This window comes from Rhinolophus sinicus, linkage group LG05, assembly GCF_036562045.2.
Source record: "Rhinolophus sinicus isolate RSC01 linkage group LG05, ASM3656204v1, whole genome shotgun sequence".
NCBI lineage: Eukaryota > Metazoa > Chordata > Mammalia > Chiroptera > Rhinolophidae > Rhinolophus > Rhinolophus sinicus.
The window spans coordinates 14,323,174-14,340,349 of record NC_133755.1 but is presented as its reverse complement, the minus strand read 5'-3'; positions in this window follow the sequence as shown (position 1 = coordinate 14,340,349).

Here is a 17,176-nt window from a genome sequence, read left to right as displayed (position 1 = left end):
GTAAATATGGAGAAACATTTTTCCTTTGATTGGAAAAAATTGATAAATACCCTCTCTCTTCATAATCTGGGTGATAATTGCATCCAGAAAGAGGTATGTGCCATTTATGGAGGAAACATCTAGAGGAGAGAAGAGAGGATGACAGCTGAGAGGAATAGACTAGAGAAGAGGTCCATACAGCTGAAATCCATGCACATGTTGCAGTGAGGTCTTGCTTGATAGTGTGAGATGGTGCTATAAGTCTGGTCGGGGCCAGGTCCTAGGAGATGTTGTGTTCAACTTCTTTGTTCATTACCAGCAAATAAAATCTTAAGGGCTCAGAACTGTGACTTTGATTTCAGAAAGATTCCATCTGAACAGAACCACATTATGACTTTCTTGAGCCCTCAGCACTTTAGCCTTTATGGGCATTTTCCTCCACTAATTGTTTTTAATTTTAAAAAATATATTAAAATTTTTATTCTATGACTACATTTGTATAAAAATGAACATATTAATAGTATACATTAGGACATTTTTCTTGACCAAAAAGTTTATTTTCATAAATTCTGATTTCAAAAGAAATTAAACTATTTCCATTGGCCCCTAAAAGTAATGTGAGCCAAAGCATTTTGCTCACAGGCTTAATGGATAAGTTGGCCCTGACTCTAAAAGCAACATTTAAATTTTTTAAGGAACAAGTATGGAAACAGAGACCAAGGAAGAATTTTTGCTAGTGATCTAAATGGAACTTTGGTCTAACAGTGACAAGTTGTAATGCATGCAAAAACAAAAATTGAGAACATGTTCTGAATTAATCTTTCACAAAAGCCACATGAAAATCAAAATTTAATATATAAAAACAAGAATTCTCAACTATTTTAATTATTGTGAGGTTAAGAAATGTCTGCAAAAGAACTGTATATTATCATTCAAATTAATTTGAATTTTTGAGTTATGCCAAGTATTTTTCATTATATAAGATTTTCATATTTTTTTGTTTCTCCTACTCAGACCTTTATTACCTGTAAGTATATTGGTTGTGCACACCACCTTGTTCATTGATTAATTACTGGATTATTCTAAGATGTACCTAGGCCAAGATCACCTATCTGACCTCCCAGGGTGCTTTATCTGATTTATTGGAGGTTCAGGGCTATCACCTAAGATGATTATATCTTCTGATCTGTAGCAAAATCTCCCGCCTTTCATTGTAGGACGCTCTCTCCAGAGTCAATCTGACTTCTTTCTTGTTGCCTTGTGGAATGTATGCGTCTGTGTAAAAACCCCACAGGCCCTGGGCTTTGTAGCATTTTTGTGGTCGTAGCTTGGTGTGATGGTGATGTACTCCACTTCGTTTGGGGAGGCTCTCCGCTCTCACATCACCAGGGGCATAGCTTCTATTGCCAGTTCTTCCTCAGCTTTGACTGTGTGTCCTCAGATGAAATAATTCACTGCTTTCCTCTGAAATTTTTAACTCCACATTTTACCTACACCATAAGCAAAAAAACAACAACAACAAAACACAAAAACAACAACAACAACAACAAAAACTCAAAATGGATTAAATACTTAAAACAGAGGACCTGGAACTCTAAAACTACTAGGAGAAAACATAGAGAAAAAGCTTCTTGAAATTGGCCAGGTCAATTATTTTTCTTTTTTTTTTTACATGATCCCCCAAATACAGGAAGCAAAAGCAAAAATAGGTACATTGGACTGAGTAAAATGAAAAAGCCTTCTGCACAGCAGAGGGTACAATCAGTAGAGTGGAGAGAGAACCTATGGAATGGGAGAACATAGTTATAAACCATACAGATGATAAAGGGTCAATATATAAAATGTGTAAGGAACTCAGACAACTCAATGGCAAAATAAATAAATGAACAACTTAATTTAAAAATGAGCAAAGGACTTGAATAAATATTTCTCAAAAGAAGATATTCAAATGGCCAAAATATGTTCACATCACTAAATATCAGGGAAATGCAATTCAAAACCGCAATGAGAAGTCACCTCAAGCCTGTAGAATAACTATCATCAAAAGGACAAAAGATAGCCAGAGTTGGGGAGAACGTGGAGAAAAGGGACCCCTTGTACACTGTTGGTACACTGTTTAATGTAAATTGGTATAGCTGTTATGCAAAACAGTACAGAGTTTCCTCAAAAATTAAAAATAGAACTACCGTATAATCAAGCAATCCCACTTTGGGTACATAGTCAAGGAAAAATGAAATCAGAATCTCAAACATATCTGCATTTTCATGTTCGCTGAAGCATTATTCAAATAGCCAAGATATGGAAACAACCTAAGTGTTTGTCGATGGATGATTGGATAAATAAACGGTGATACATATATACAAGGAAATATTCTGCCGTTTGTGACCACATTGGTGAAACTGGAAGGCATTATGCTAATTGAAATAATCCAGATGCAGAAAGACAAATACTGCATGATCTCACCTATATGTAGATTTTAAAAAGTCGAACTCATAACAACAGAGTGCAGAATGGTGGTTACCAGGGGCTGAGAGGTAGGGAAAATGGGGAAATTTTGGTCAAAGTGTACAAAATTTCAGTTATGCAGAATGAATAAGTTCCAGGGATCTAATATACAGCATGGTGACTATAGTTAATTATACTGTGTTGTATACTTGAATTTGCTAAGAGAGTAGATCTTAAGTGTTCTAAACACATACACCCACACAAAGGTAACTATGGGACATGAAGGAAAATCTGTTAATTAGCTTGGTTAGTACAATCATTTCACAATGCATATATACATCAACACATCACATTGTACAACTTAAATATGTACCATCTTTTCGTTAAGCGTATCTCAGTAAAGCTGGGATGGGGGAAGAAAGGATGTGGACTGGAATTTGGTTCTAAAGTAGAGCATGGGTAATCCTCAAAATTCATTCAAGACAAAAAAGAAATATTGGAAGCTGTATTTATATTTAGCTTACCATTTAAGACATTCTAACATATATTTATATAATAGTCCATTTGGACAGTAATGCATGTATATAATTTAGAAATGAACAAATGTGCATATCCTTGAGGAACTTGCTAAATCTTTTTACCGATGGACTGTATGATTAAGAAGATAATGAGACTTGTGATTTCGGTGGATCATTACTTTTTGACTTCCTCCTTCACTAGTCCTGAAACATTAGCAATCTTTTTCAGCCAAAGGAATTTCTTTATTGTCTCTTGCAAATACCATGATGTTTTTCCCCCTTCTGTAATTTTACCTTTATGGCTCTTCATATTTTAAAGGTCCTACCCCTGCCTCTCTGTCTGTCCTGTCCTAACAATAGCCAACTTTCACAGACTTGTTCACAGATTCCCTCATCCGTGCTTCATTCCCTGAATACTCTAACCTCTAACTCAAACTGTTATCCTTCTCCTGGGCACTTAACCAAGAATTTGTAGTCACTCATCCAGTATGCTCTTCCTGAATCTTTGAATGTCATCCCAACTTGATTCCAAGCACCTGAGGGCAAGATCTGGTCTTCCATTTCCCAGAATCCCCTTCTGTGATGGTTCCAGAGGTGAGCCATGATGGCAGCCGGGGATGACAACAATGTCTGGGTCACCGAGCTTTTGTGAACTTCAGAGAGGTTGGTGTTAGTCAGTGTTTTAGAAATCAGTGAGTAGAGTTTTCTTGTGAGGGTAGGTATTCAACACAGATGCTGACAGAAAGGATAGAGTCTTGGGTAGGGTGCAGGAATGTGGCATATCAGAAAGAGCATAGAATTCATCTAAAAAGAATGAGGTTCAAATCCCAGCTCCACTATTCATAAATTTTGGGTAAGTCTCTTAAATTCTCCTGTTTCTTTATTTGTAAAACAGAAATAGGTCCAGGCATGCCATAAAGATTAAATATGTAGCAAATCCTATAGTTAGCATTCAATGTATGGTAGGTTTGATAATGACCTCCTAGGTACACACTGGTAGCTCAGTAGGTCCTGGCTGTTTTGTAATGGGAGCAAGGCTCCATACACTGATCATTTGTCACCTCAGGGTTTTACACAGCCTCCCTGGTTCACGTTATCAGACTAGCCATGCTTACTTAAGGGTTTTAAAGGATTTATGAGTGTGCCACTTACAGACTAAGATTCTGCTCTCAGTTCTGCTCCAGCAGAAGCTCACCGAAGGGCTCTGATGCATCCGCCGCAGCTCATCCACCTCCTTACCTCTCGCTCTAAGGCCTCTCTCTGTTCCCTGACTTTGCTGAGAACAGTGAATGAAGAGAAAGCCTCAGATCTGTGTGTCTCTCTTCTTTGTTTTGGTATTGTGTTTTGTTTTGCTTAGTTTTTGTACTTGAAAACAGCAGAGGGCCGAGGTTTTCTCTAGGCATCATGGAATGGGCAGGATTTAATTACTGCTGAAGGGCTGGTACAAAAGGTTATCCAACAAAGTGTGATCTTATTTGGCACTGAACTTTGAAGCTGAGAATTATGGATCATGGAACAAGAGACAACTGTCGGCTGCGATCCCAGAACTGGGGATATAGAATTTAGAGGAAACTGGGTTAGAGCTGATGAGACCTCTCAGGGAGGTCAGGGAGAAACTAACTAGCCATCCATAAAGCTGTCGGAGCAGTTATTTGAAGGAAAGGGCTGAGGCTTCTCCTCCGTGTTTCTAAAAACTTCAAATAAAAATAGACAATTCTGCATTGACATAGATATGAAATGGGCAGCAATTGAGGGCATCAAACTCAGAAATGGAACTGAGATAACCTGTCATTGCTCTGAGGGAAAACTGTGAGATTGGTAGCCATAACCCAGGCTTGGCAAGATGGTGAACGAGGGAAGAATTTTTCTTTCAGACTTATCTAAAGCCACAAGAGAAACCAAGGAGTTGAGGAAGGGAAGGGAGTCATGACAGCACTGTTACAAATGCAGGGCAGAGTCAGGAGTCAGGTATCACCATTCCTTTAGTTTTACCTTGAAGATTCAGAGCTGGGTTGTCTGCTGACACTGGAGAACTGTACTTCTCATCTTCCTTTGCTAATGGTCAAAGTGTTTGGCCTTTTGTGATATGGTATCTGCAGGTGTAGGCAAGGTCTTGATAAAAACTGGGAAGTGAGCATACAGGTCCAACTCTCTGGTGACACTTGGGTGAGTATTGTTATCCCGTCCTCTTCTCCTACCAGGCATCCAGTCTGTTTAACACTCCTGTAAGTTTGTATTGGCTATGAGGCAAGCTGTTCATTATCGAAGCGACTTCAAGTCAGCAAAGTTCCAAATCTCTGTTGCGTACAATAGTGGCCAATCCACGTATTTGAACTACATAGACCCTCTGACATCTACTTGAGCCTTGTTACTGGCCAATTTGAGGAAGCTCCTCAAAGACAGAACTTTCTCTTCTCCACCTGTCACCTATATCCACTATGTCTGCAATTGGGGTTATCAGGCTTGCCCCAGCTTTTTAGTCTAGTTCCATTGCAGGAATCTCACTCTCCCTAAAGTAGCTCCCAGCATCTTTGAACAGGCCTGCCTATTACAAAAGTTTCCCTGTTGGTAGAGTGAAAAGTTTGCAAATCTACTGATTCATCGGGCACATGCAAAGGGTTGCTGCTAGTATTTGTCAAACTGTAACATTTCCTTGGATGCTCATTTTTAACAAAAATATATCCATTTGGCTACAAGGATGACCTTTTCTGCCTCCTTACCCCTCCATGCTGGAAGTCTTCATTTCCTGATGCCTGCTGCTAATATAGGACACATGTTGAAATGTTTATGCTAATTAGTCTTTGATTGGAATCTCAGAAACAAGTTAAAATGACAAGTTTTATTCCATTGATGAATTAATTAATGAAGTCATTGTTATAGTGTTTGAAATCAGCCCTCTGATTTTTTCAGGAGGCAGGAGGAATTTTCTACTCTAGAAACCAGTTGTTTTCATACAGAAAGGTGTGGAGGAGTTACACGTTTTCAGGTAGAAGTACCAAGGGATGAAGAGGGATCATTCTTTTGGTGAATAAGTGACTAGTGATGGTAGATTCCAAGAGCAGGCATTCGTTCATGTGAGTGTATGCATGAATGAGGAGGAGGTATTGAAATAGTGGGTGATATAGAGAGATTAGTAGCCTACGTCTGTGTCTGTGATTCTATTATGCTGCAACAGGCCCAGTTGAGCCCAATTTGGAAATTCAGCTCTTCTCTGATGTTTAGGTATGTATCAATCAGGGTTCTCCAGACAAACAGTACTAATAGGGATATATATGCAAATTTGAATTGGCTCCCATTATTATAGAAGTTGAGAAGTCGCACCATCTGCTATCTGCAAGCTGAAGACACAGGAAAGATGGTAGTACAATTCTAGTCTTTGTCTGAAGGCCTGAAAACCAAGTGAACCAAAGGAATATGTTTCAGTCCAAGGACAGGAAAAGACAGATGTCCCAGCTCAAGGAAACACAAAGACGAATTCCTTTTACCTCCACATTTGTTTTATTTTAGATCTTCAAGGGATTGGATTATGTCCATCCACATTAGGTAGGGCAATCTATTTTAAGGAGTCCACCAATTCAAATGCTAATTTCCTTCTGAAACACCCTTCCAGTCACCCCCAGAAAGACTGCCTGATCTGGGCAGTTGTTGGCCCAAGCAAGTTGACATATAAAATGGACCATCACACAGTGTGTCCTGGGTAACATGCTGGGGAGGCCAGTCATTGTCTTCAATGGGTGAAGACCCTGAAAGAATCCCACTTTTCAAAAATGTAAAAATAAGTAAATAAATAAAAAAGGTTAGGGAACAAAATACATATTCTCAAGAAAGTAAACATAGAAAAGCCTTGCTGTCCAGGGAGTTAGGCCTTTCATTTGAATCATTTGACCATCAGAAACTGTATCATAAGGAGCTCATTCTATGAAAAACAATGGGGATCTTGGTACCTAGAGTATCTTACTTTGTTGAGTAACCTCAGATTGCAAAGCATCCTAAAGAAGTCAAGAGACTTGCCCCAAATCACATAATCTCCTCATGGTGAAATGAGACCAAACACATAATTCCACACCTGCTCTAATCTTTTTCTACTATTTCGAAGAGATGAAACAATGCATTGTAATAACATGAGAAAAAAAAAATAATTCAAAGAAATTGAAGTCCCAAGATAAGACATGAAGTGCCTGAGGCCATCCAATAAATTGTGACATACTCTAAGCCAGGGCACCTACCAAAGCTATCAGTGAGCAAACTCAGACTTTCTTTCTGTTGGCTTTTCTAGTCTCTGAGTTAATGCTTAAAATAAGAGTTTTAAAATAAGTGTCCTCAATACATGACCATTGTTCCCATGTTCACAAGTCATACATTTCACTTTGGTCAATCGGGCTGAAGAAACACACTTTTGTCATCAATGACTATGATTTAGATAGATCTTGCATAAGTAGTAATTCCTGATGTTGCACGTCCTGAGATTGCAAAAACCTTTAACAGATTTATTAATATTCTTTCTTCATAAAGAAAATAACCAGAATTTAATACAGTTTAATTCTGGTAAGCGTATAACTTGCATTTCGGATATTCATGTTATTATGCTTGGTGCTGGTTAAAATACAAAAATGAGTACGTTATGGACCTTGCGGTCTGTGGACTGCCATATTTATGGGAAGAGATGTGGGGGAAAAAGCAAGTTTGATACAAAACAGAATGAACTCTGTTCTCCAGGAGAGGTACATGCAGTAGGCTGTAGGAATTTCTAATTAAGGACAATTTAATGGGCCACGTATACCTGAGACGCTGCAAATAGTATTTGTGTAAAGCTTAAGGCATTAGCTTTGAGATTTTTCTTTTAATTGGAGAAAAGAAAAAGATAGCCATTCCAAGCCTGAAGAACAATGTGGAGAAAGATCTATGTGCCTATGTGCGAACAAAAGAAAGGCATGTATGGGTGAAGTACAGATAACTACCTAAGACAATGATACTGTTTGAGACACACACACACACACACACACACACACACACACACACACACACTATTTAAGTTTATAATCGATTTCAACTGCCAAGAAATACATAAGGAGGTCTCAGATAAAGACAAATTCTTTATGTAATGAGCAGCTGTTGTCTAGAATTGAGAATGAGCTCGGCATGTCTCCTCCCTTGTCCTAAAATGGTACAATTATAGCCTCTGGCTACAACACAGTGGTGGTAAATTTAAGAAAGGCTCATGTTGCTTCTGCTACAGGTAGCCATGTCATCTTCAGTATATTAAAGGAATAGAAAAATTTAGCATGGACCTATAATTTAAAATGATTGGCAATTCACTAACTATTTAAGTGCATTTGGCAGAAAACATATTTATTTTCTTGCTTTAAGCTGCAGCAGAGGCTTTATAATTCACAGCAGTTTTGAAACCTATTCAGAAACACTTAGTTAAATTAATGAGATATTACCTACGTCTATTTTTCAATAGCTTTAGTCGTGTGACCCAGTGGAAATCGTTATTCTGGAGACCCTGTTACATCAAAACCCACCTGAGGGACACATTTATCTAATTGGCAAGAATAGCACACAACTGACTCAAGCAATTCCTTTTGAGAACTCTACATAATGTACACTTGCTATATTTATTTTAAGTTGGGGGTCATATGAGTATAATTAGCTGATAGGTGCCAGGATTTGTGCGCTCATTGACATCTTCTCACATTCACTCCCTTCACAGTTTACTTGGCACGTTTTTCTTTTTTATATACACTGTGAATGGAAGCTCAGCAGAGATTGGCTAAATGTGATATTATGCTAATGAGAATGATCATATGATTAGTGTCCAGTGGTCCGTCATTGTTATGGGATAAATGTTTTATGAGCCCTTCTCACGACATTGCAAAATATTCCTTTCTAAGCAGGTTAGTAATTGGGTCACATTCAGCTACATTTTTAGACTACAGATAATGAAAGGTTTGCTTCCCAAACAGCCTTCAATGTGAAACACAACTATGACAATATTCCATTCAATATTTTTATGTGTAAATATTCTTCTCACACCATTGAGAAAAAAATAGAATGATATAATATGAAAATATAATATCTGTATTACAATAGTCATCATTCACCATAAAACATTCTTCTCACATTAGAAAGAAATAAATGCTAACTATAAAGATGACATCTTAGATTAGGTTTCCCTACTCCACTATATCCTGTAATATCAGAAAGTATCTATACAAAAATTTGTCAAGTTAAATGGTACATATTTTGCTCACAGCTGAAGAGCAACTCTAACTTTGAAATATTATGATTGATTATAAGAACAAGTACCATTTTGTTTTTACTGATATTTGTAATATCAGAGGATTTTCTTCCTTGAAAGCCCTTTAATGACAACAACATACTTACTTTCACACCCTGTATCTGGGCAGGGAACATTTTATTTTATTAAGAGGAAAGGAAAATGGAGGAATGGTCAGTGTAATTTGTTGAGGGACAAGATAAAAGCTTCATGTAGGAAAAGTGAAATCCTGAATCTGCCATTTTTCACTTCTCAAACTCTGTCAAAGGTATCATGGTGACGTTACGAGATTCATTTCAAGTTTCAGGCCTAGATTTCCTTAGTTACATTTCCAGCCTTGAGCCTGCTGGCTGCTAGAAGGAGGGACTGGAAGGTAGTTAGGAACACACTATTCAACACAGGTTCCCCTGGGTTTAATAGGAAGTAGGAGCACAGATCCGAGATCCCAGTTAATGGAGAAGTAGTTCCCACTAGCTCCCGAAGGAGTAGCTCGGAATAGGCACAGCTTGCCCTAGGAATGGAGATCTTTGACGTAAGATTGGGTAAAAGACCATATTCCATATTCCATTCATTTTCCATAGTATTCTCCCCCTCACCTGGCTCCATAGCACACGTAACCACTTTAAGTCTAGTGCAACAAGGCAGGAAGAATTTTGTAATCATTAGGAAGAAAATTTGAATTAAGCTTTTATTCTATTTTCTTTTGCTCTTAAAACCAACATTTTACATACTTTGTCAATTCCACAGACAGAGACAACTAATCCTTCTAACAGAAATCATCAGGATTTCTTAAGCATAAAAGTGAATAAGAGAGGGGGGGAAAAAGGATTTCTACATGAAAGTTAATTTTATGATATTGCAGCATAAATTGTGACCTGGCGGTTGCTTCTGCAGTTTAATAGAACTGGCAGCGGGCACCAGGACTTAAGCAGACTCTGTATAATGAGAAGCAAAGACAAATCGGTGTGAAGGACAGGGAGAAGGGCATTACTGCTTCCTCCTGGAAGATTAAAAATAGTAAAATATTGCAACCAGAATTTATCTAAAGGGAGATATTATCTCAGAAAGAGAAAAAAAAAAAAAAAAAAAAAGATTTTTAAAGACTGCCAGAGCCCAGTGTCTGATGAGCAGAGCCAGAGAGTCTGGTGCTGACATTTGAAAAAAGTGAGGGTTGACTGTTTTCCTTTGAAACGTCTGGTGGCAGGTAACTTTTGACATTATATGAGGTGTGATCACAAAATACGGTGAATGTTCAAATAAAAAAGTATTACAGTAAAAGACACATTGCCATTTATCCCCCTCGAAACACTCCCCCTCGCTTCGAACACACTTATTCCATTGTTCTTGCCACTTTCTGAAGCGGTGCTGGAAGTCCTCTTTCATGAGTGTCTTTAGTTGCACTGTGGTGGCTGCCTTGATGTCCTGAATTGATTCAAAGGTTTTCTTTTTATGGTCATTTTGACTTTGGGGGAGAGCCAGCAGTCACATGGTGCCAGGTCCGTTGAATAAGGTGGATGAGGACACACCGTAATGTTTGTATTTGACAGAAATGGCAGTATCAGAATTGATGTGTGATATGCAGCATTGTCATAATGGAAGGTTAAGTAAAGACTCACGAAAGAAGACTTCCAGAACTGCTTCAGCAGGTGGCAAGAATGATGGGATATGTGTGTCTGATGCGAGGGGGAGTATTTTGAGGGGGAGTGTTTTGAGCAATGTGTCTTTTACTGTAATGATTTTCTAAAATGCAAACATTAACTGTATTTTTTGATCACACCTCATAATTTTGACAAGGGACCATGTTCGGAAGCATATTTAGAGTAAGATGAGCATGCGACTCCCTTAGCACGGTTACATGCAGATAAGAGAGTTGTGTGTACTAAATAAAAGAAAGAATTTGTTGTTAGAGGACAAGAGCCAGCCTGCACTGCCAACCAGGCAGGTGACTTCCTCAAACAGCGCTGTCCTGAGGAGCTCAAGCATGTGGGACAGGCCTGCTCTGAGCTCTGTATCCACAAGAGCTGCACCAGAGCAATTTCCAAAATTACATAGGGCATGCAGTTTCTAATCTCCTAGCTGAACAGCCATATTATCCTGAGGACTTGCAATAACAGGAATTATATGCAATTTTCTGATAATGACTCCATTAGTGTGAGTCACTGCTGACAGTACAATTTAAATATTGCTGGATTCCTCAATCTTACTTTCTGTCACACTGAAATCCCTCTTTGCCCCACCCCTGCCATCATTTCAACAGTTGTGTTGTCATCATCTTCATCCTCCTCCTCATCGTTGTCATCATCACGTCAGAATAGCTGGAGATGTGTTCGGGTTCACATCTATATAGTACCTTTTCTTAATTTCACTAACATTTCAAAAGAAAAAAGAAAAAGAAAAGAATGTCTTTATTCTAGTATGAGTTTTGTAGTCATATGTAGTATGCGTTTGATTTCTTCTTCGAGAAACCAGGACCCCAAATTAATTAAATTTGGACCAAATATAGGTTAACTTTGAATTGTTTTTTATATCAACGGGACCTATCTTGGTGATGAGGTGCTTCACATGGGTGCCTGTAAATATCCATTACTGCACATTCTGATACCTGGACATAGAACAGAACGTATGACTCATGGTTTGATTTATTAATTGGGAGCAGCAACTATACCTAGAGTTTTGAACCTGAATGAATCAACCAAAGCAGATTAAATTGTCTTTGAGCTATTCAAGGGAGTAACACCAAAGGCATATGTGAATGAGGGAAGGGCTATTTAATTTTTTTAATCACAAAGTCAGCTTTTTTTTTTTAATGTAGCAGATGATTAGAAAGTCTTCAAAGGTTGAAAGAAACTAACAAAACAGTCTTATTAGCTTCCCACCTAAATATATAATCTGCTTTTCTTCAACCAGCCTTCCTTGTGATGATGAGAGCTTCTACCAGGACACACACCTGTCTAAAGAATTACATTTTTACCTACCAAACTTCCTCTATCAACAGTTTTTTTGGCCTGTACACGTCACTACCTCTTGAGCTTTACTCCCTTATGACTCCTGAAGCCACCACCATCTGGTTCTTGTGACATTCCTGATTATTCCACTTGTCTCCAAAGTGACCACACTGCCTCTATTTCCTCCTCCTCCTCCCAGCTCAAGGTGAAGAGTAAATCAAACCAAATGAACTCACTGAAAGCATTTTCACCTCATTACCACCTTGCTCAAGAAAATGTCATAGCTCTTATTGCCTGGTGAGCACAATTCTAACCTCCTTCCCTAGTTCCCAGTGCTTGTTGGAAGCTGCATTCAGAGTCACATAGTTCAGTAGACCTCATATCAGGCAGAGGTGGACATGCTCCCTTTGCTCAGATAAGACTGGCCCTCCCTGGCCCTCCTGTCATTTTTGATCTCTTATCTCTGCCCCCCTATATTCACCATACGAAATACACAGACAGGATGTTCCCTTCCTACCTTTGTCTACATGAAGCAACAGATACATTAGAGAGATAAAAGAGGAAGGAACACGGGAAGATTATCGAGCTGATACAATCATTCCTTCCTTCCTTAGGAGTTTGCCTCTTTTTAATTCTAAACCACCAGATTGCCTTTCTGATAAATGCCTGAATGAGAGAGTGTTAGCTCCTTACAGAATTGTATTCTCCAACTTGAGTTTACAACTGTCTATAATTTCTTTCTTTCTTTCGTTTTTTTTTGAGAATCACTTTGACAAATGGCCCTCTGAATAATATCTCTGGATATTTTGATATTTTGAACAACTTGTATAGCAGACACCCATTGTGCTCCTCATTAGCATCATATTTTTTTAAAACCTGTCATAAGAAGCATACCCCTTAATTTGTAGAAAAGTCTCTTTTAAAAAACATGTTATTTTATTATTTAATATATTCAATTTGCCTTTTGTTTTTATGGCCAGAAAGTTTAGCTCAAATCTTCAGTAGCTTCTAAACCACAGTTTTTAAAACAGTGATCTCCAAAACCCAACCCGTATTTTTCATTACTTAGCTCTTACTTTTATGCCTCTATTTAAATATTTTCATTGTGTTTGCAGCCTTGAAATCCATCTGAAATTGTTTCATGAAGTCTCTGTGAAAGTTCTGAATAACAAATACATACCCATGCAGATTTTATTTTTTCTATTTGACTGCTGGTCAGTATTATTGTTATTTCTCTTGAAAATCCCAATGTAGGCTTACTGCAGAATGAAACAACAGGGAATTCTTCGTAGTAAAAAGGGCTCTGGTTCCGTAGCCCACCCACCCACTAAGACGTTGCCTCCTGTGTTTGTCTCTCTTCTCTCCTACATCAAGTCTCTTTCCTGGATCTTTTCCATCAGTATACAAACGTGCACTAATATCTCCCCAAATAAGCAGACAAATGAAACCCTTCTGCTAGACTTACCCCATGTCCAGCTCCTGCACAGTTTCTCTGTCTTCCCTTTCATGGTCATGTTGGCTTTTACTGCACACTTTGGGTCCTTTCCCTCATTCCCAACACGATCAGCTCACTGTAATCTGGCTTCTACTGCACCTTCACTGAAACGGTTCTTGGCGGTCACCGGTGACTTACACATCAGAAGAATCCTTCTCTACCTCCACCTTCTTCAGTTTCTCATTATTTGATCCTCTCTTGAAATAGTCACCCATCTTATCGCTCTTGAAAAAGTCTCTTCTGTTTTTTTCTGCTACCTCACTAAATACTCCTTTTGAGTCTCTTCTGCTGGCTCCTTCTCTGTCTCTAAGTGCTGGGTGTCTTGGATTCCAGTCCTGGACCCTCTTATCTTCATTCTCTATATTCTCTCTTCTATCATTTAAATCATTGTCATGAATGTACAAGATTGGACAATTAAGTTTGCGAACTGTCCGCCATTAAGTGCACCGTGCAAGCTTAATCATGCGGCCTTCATATTTACCATTTATGCTTATAAATTTCAAATTTACCTCTGCATCTCAGATTGCAAGTTTGAGCTTTCAACATATATTCTGTATTTAGCTATCTTTTTTATCTCTCCTTCCTGATTATATCATAGATACCTCCAAGTCAGCACTCAGCCTTGTACCAGCAAGTTGATTATTTTATATAGTTTTCTCAAAAAATCCTGAGACACAATATATTTCCCATTTTATAGATGTAAAAAATGGGACTCTGAGAAGCTGGAATGCTCATCCACAGCTGACGGGATTATAAAAACGGTACACGCATTTTAGAAAACAGTTTGGCAGTTTTCTTAAAACGTTAAGCATATGTTTACCATATGATCCAACCATTCTACATCTAGGTACTTATCCTGAAGATACAAAAATATATATCTACACAAAAATTTGTATATAAACGTTTACAGAACCTTTGTTCATAATAATACTAAACTGGAAACACCCTAAATGTCTTACAATAGATTAATGGATCAAAAAAATGTGTTGTATTTGCACGACAGAATGCTACTCAACAATAAAAAGGAAATAAATACTGATGCACAATGACATTGATGAATCTCAAAAATCAATGTGCTAACTGAAATGTGCCAGATACAAAATAAACACACACACACACACACACACAAAAAAAAAAAAAACACAAAAAAACAGAAAAAAGACATATACTATAAAATACTATTTACTAAAAATTCTAGAAAATAGAAACTAATCTATATTTATTGAAAGTAGATTAGTGGTTTTTTAGAGCCAAGAGTGGAGGAAAGAATGGATTGAAAGGAAGCATAAGGAAATATTGGGGGGGAGACGATGATGTTCTGTATTTTGGTTGTGGCATTGGTTTCATTGGGTGTATATATATTAGTCAAATTTCATCAGAGATTAAACTGGTAATGGGTACAGTCTACGCTATATAAATCAGATGTCAATAAAGTTGTTTAAAAGAAACCCTAAAGCTTTGAGAGTCTGAATAAGTTGATTAAAATTTCATAGTTTCATAACAGGCTTAGAATCACAAAGCTCATACTCTTAGCTACTGGGATTGCTACCTTGAAATTATTTATTATTATACGTTGTAATTATATTTTACTTGAAATATTTCTTGATTGTTTGACATAAGAAAATATAAACTAAACTGTAAACTTATTCAGAGTGATTTGAACATAAATCACATTCATATCTTGGGACCACCCACATTATGCCAAATGCATGGCCGATGCAAATACGAGTATGTATATCATATGAGGGGGCTAATTGATGACTAAACCATATTCTTGGCTCATTTATTGGTGTGTGATTAATTATGTTTTCCAAATATGAGCACAATGGTATCTCCTATTCTACCTGCAACCTTTATTAAGAATTGATCTAATTCTCCTCTCTTGACTCTGGGTATATTTGTGACAGTTTCAATCAAAAGAGTACAGTAGAAGTAATGTTATGGGACTTGTAACTTTTCATCACAAGAGATGATGCAGCTAATGCCTTGTCACCTAGAATATTTGCACTTGGAGTTTCAACGTGCCATGAAAGAAGTCCATCAGCAATGAGGTTGCGAGGTTGTGAAGAAGGCAAGCCACATGGAGAAGCCATAAGTAGACACTCTTGTTGATATTTAAATTATTCAAGCAAGTCATCCCAGCCAAGGTGCCAGCCATATAAGTAAACATTCCTTCCAATTCTAGTCCTCAGCTATTGTGTCTCCCCATCAGGCTATAGACACAATGGAGCAGAGATCAATCATTCTCACTGATTCCTGTCCTCATTCCTATCTTTAAAATCTGTGACCATAAGAAAATAAATATCTTAAGTTGATAAGTTAATTAGTATAAACTTAGAGCATGCATTTAATACCACGTGTGATTCTGTTGTAAAAACTTAAAACATATGATATTGGCTTTGGCACTGGGCACCTGGTATAAACTGAAAGGTCCTTTAATGTTAGTTATGCAAATTAATATATTAGTTAAGTCAAGAAGCAACTTGAGGGTTTTCATAAAATCTAGAAGGGCTTCAGAAAGGTTTTTGGAAGTCAAAGCTGTGATGACATGGAAAACACTTGTGGTTGGAGGGTGGAAAATAAAAGGACCCTTGTTATGTCGTGGCAGAAATTTTAGCAAAACTCATCTGTGTTGATATGAAAAATAAAATATTTACCTATTTAAATTGATGGATTTGGCTAAGAACATTTTCAGGCAGTTTTTGAAAGTACCTATTGATTTCTTGTAGCTCTGTATCACAGGATCCAAGGAGGAGAGAGAGAGGTGAACAGAAAAGGAAGCTATATTTTGAAGCAAAGTTTAGAGGAAATCTAAAGGAGCCAGGACTTGCTGGGTTCAGAAACAAAACTGTTTTCACCCCTGGTGTCTCTCACAAAAGTTTTCTATTTTTTTAAGCAGTTTTATGACCACAGTGATACTGAGTAAAAGGTGCTAATAATTCCCATATGCCTTGTCCCCCTCATATGCATAGCCTCCCCATTATGGGCATCCCCCACCAGAGTGCTACAGGTGTTACAGCTGATGAACCGCCATTGATTCACCAATATCACCAAGAGTTCATAGTTTACATCAGGATTCACTCTGGGTGTTGTACATTTTACGGATTTGGAAAATACATAATGATTTGTAGCTATCATTATAGTATCAAACACAGCAGTTTTTCAATTTGTTAAGCTTTGTACTTATTAGTAGGATGGAGTGGAGAATTCCAAGCTTTTTACATGCTAGACCGGAAACAGGATGTCCCTGGGTTCCAAATTTGTTTGTTTATTTATTTATGTATGTATGTATTTATTTAATTATTTATTTTCACACTAAGGGAGATGCTCAGGGGAGAAAAAAACCCAGGTTTTATCAGAAATATGTCTTAGGATAAAGATGAAGCAAAGGTGTAACTGTGAAGCCCTTTGTTAAAACTTCAGGATTTAGGAAGATGCTTCATAAACACTTCTAATTAAATAAGTGGCCTTCTAAGGATCTTTAGGACCTCTCCTCGCTTAGTCTCTCTTAATA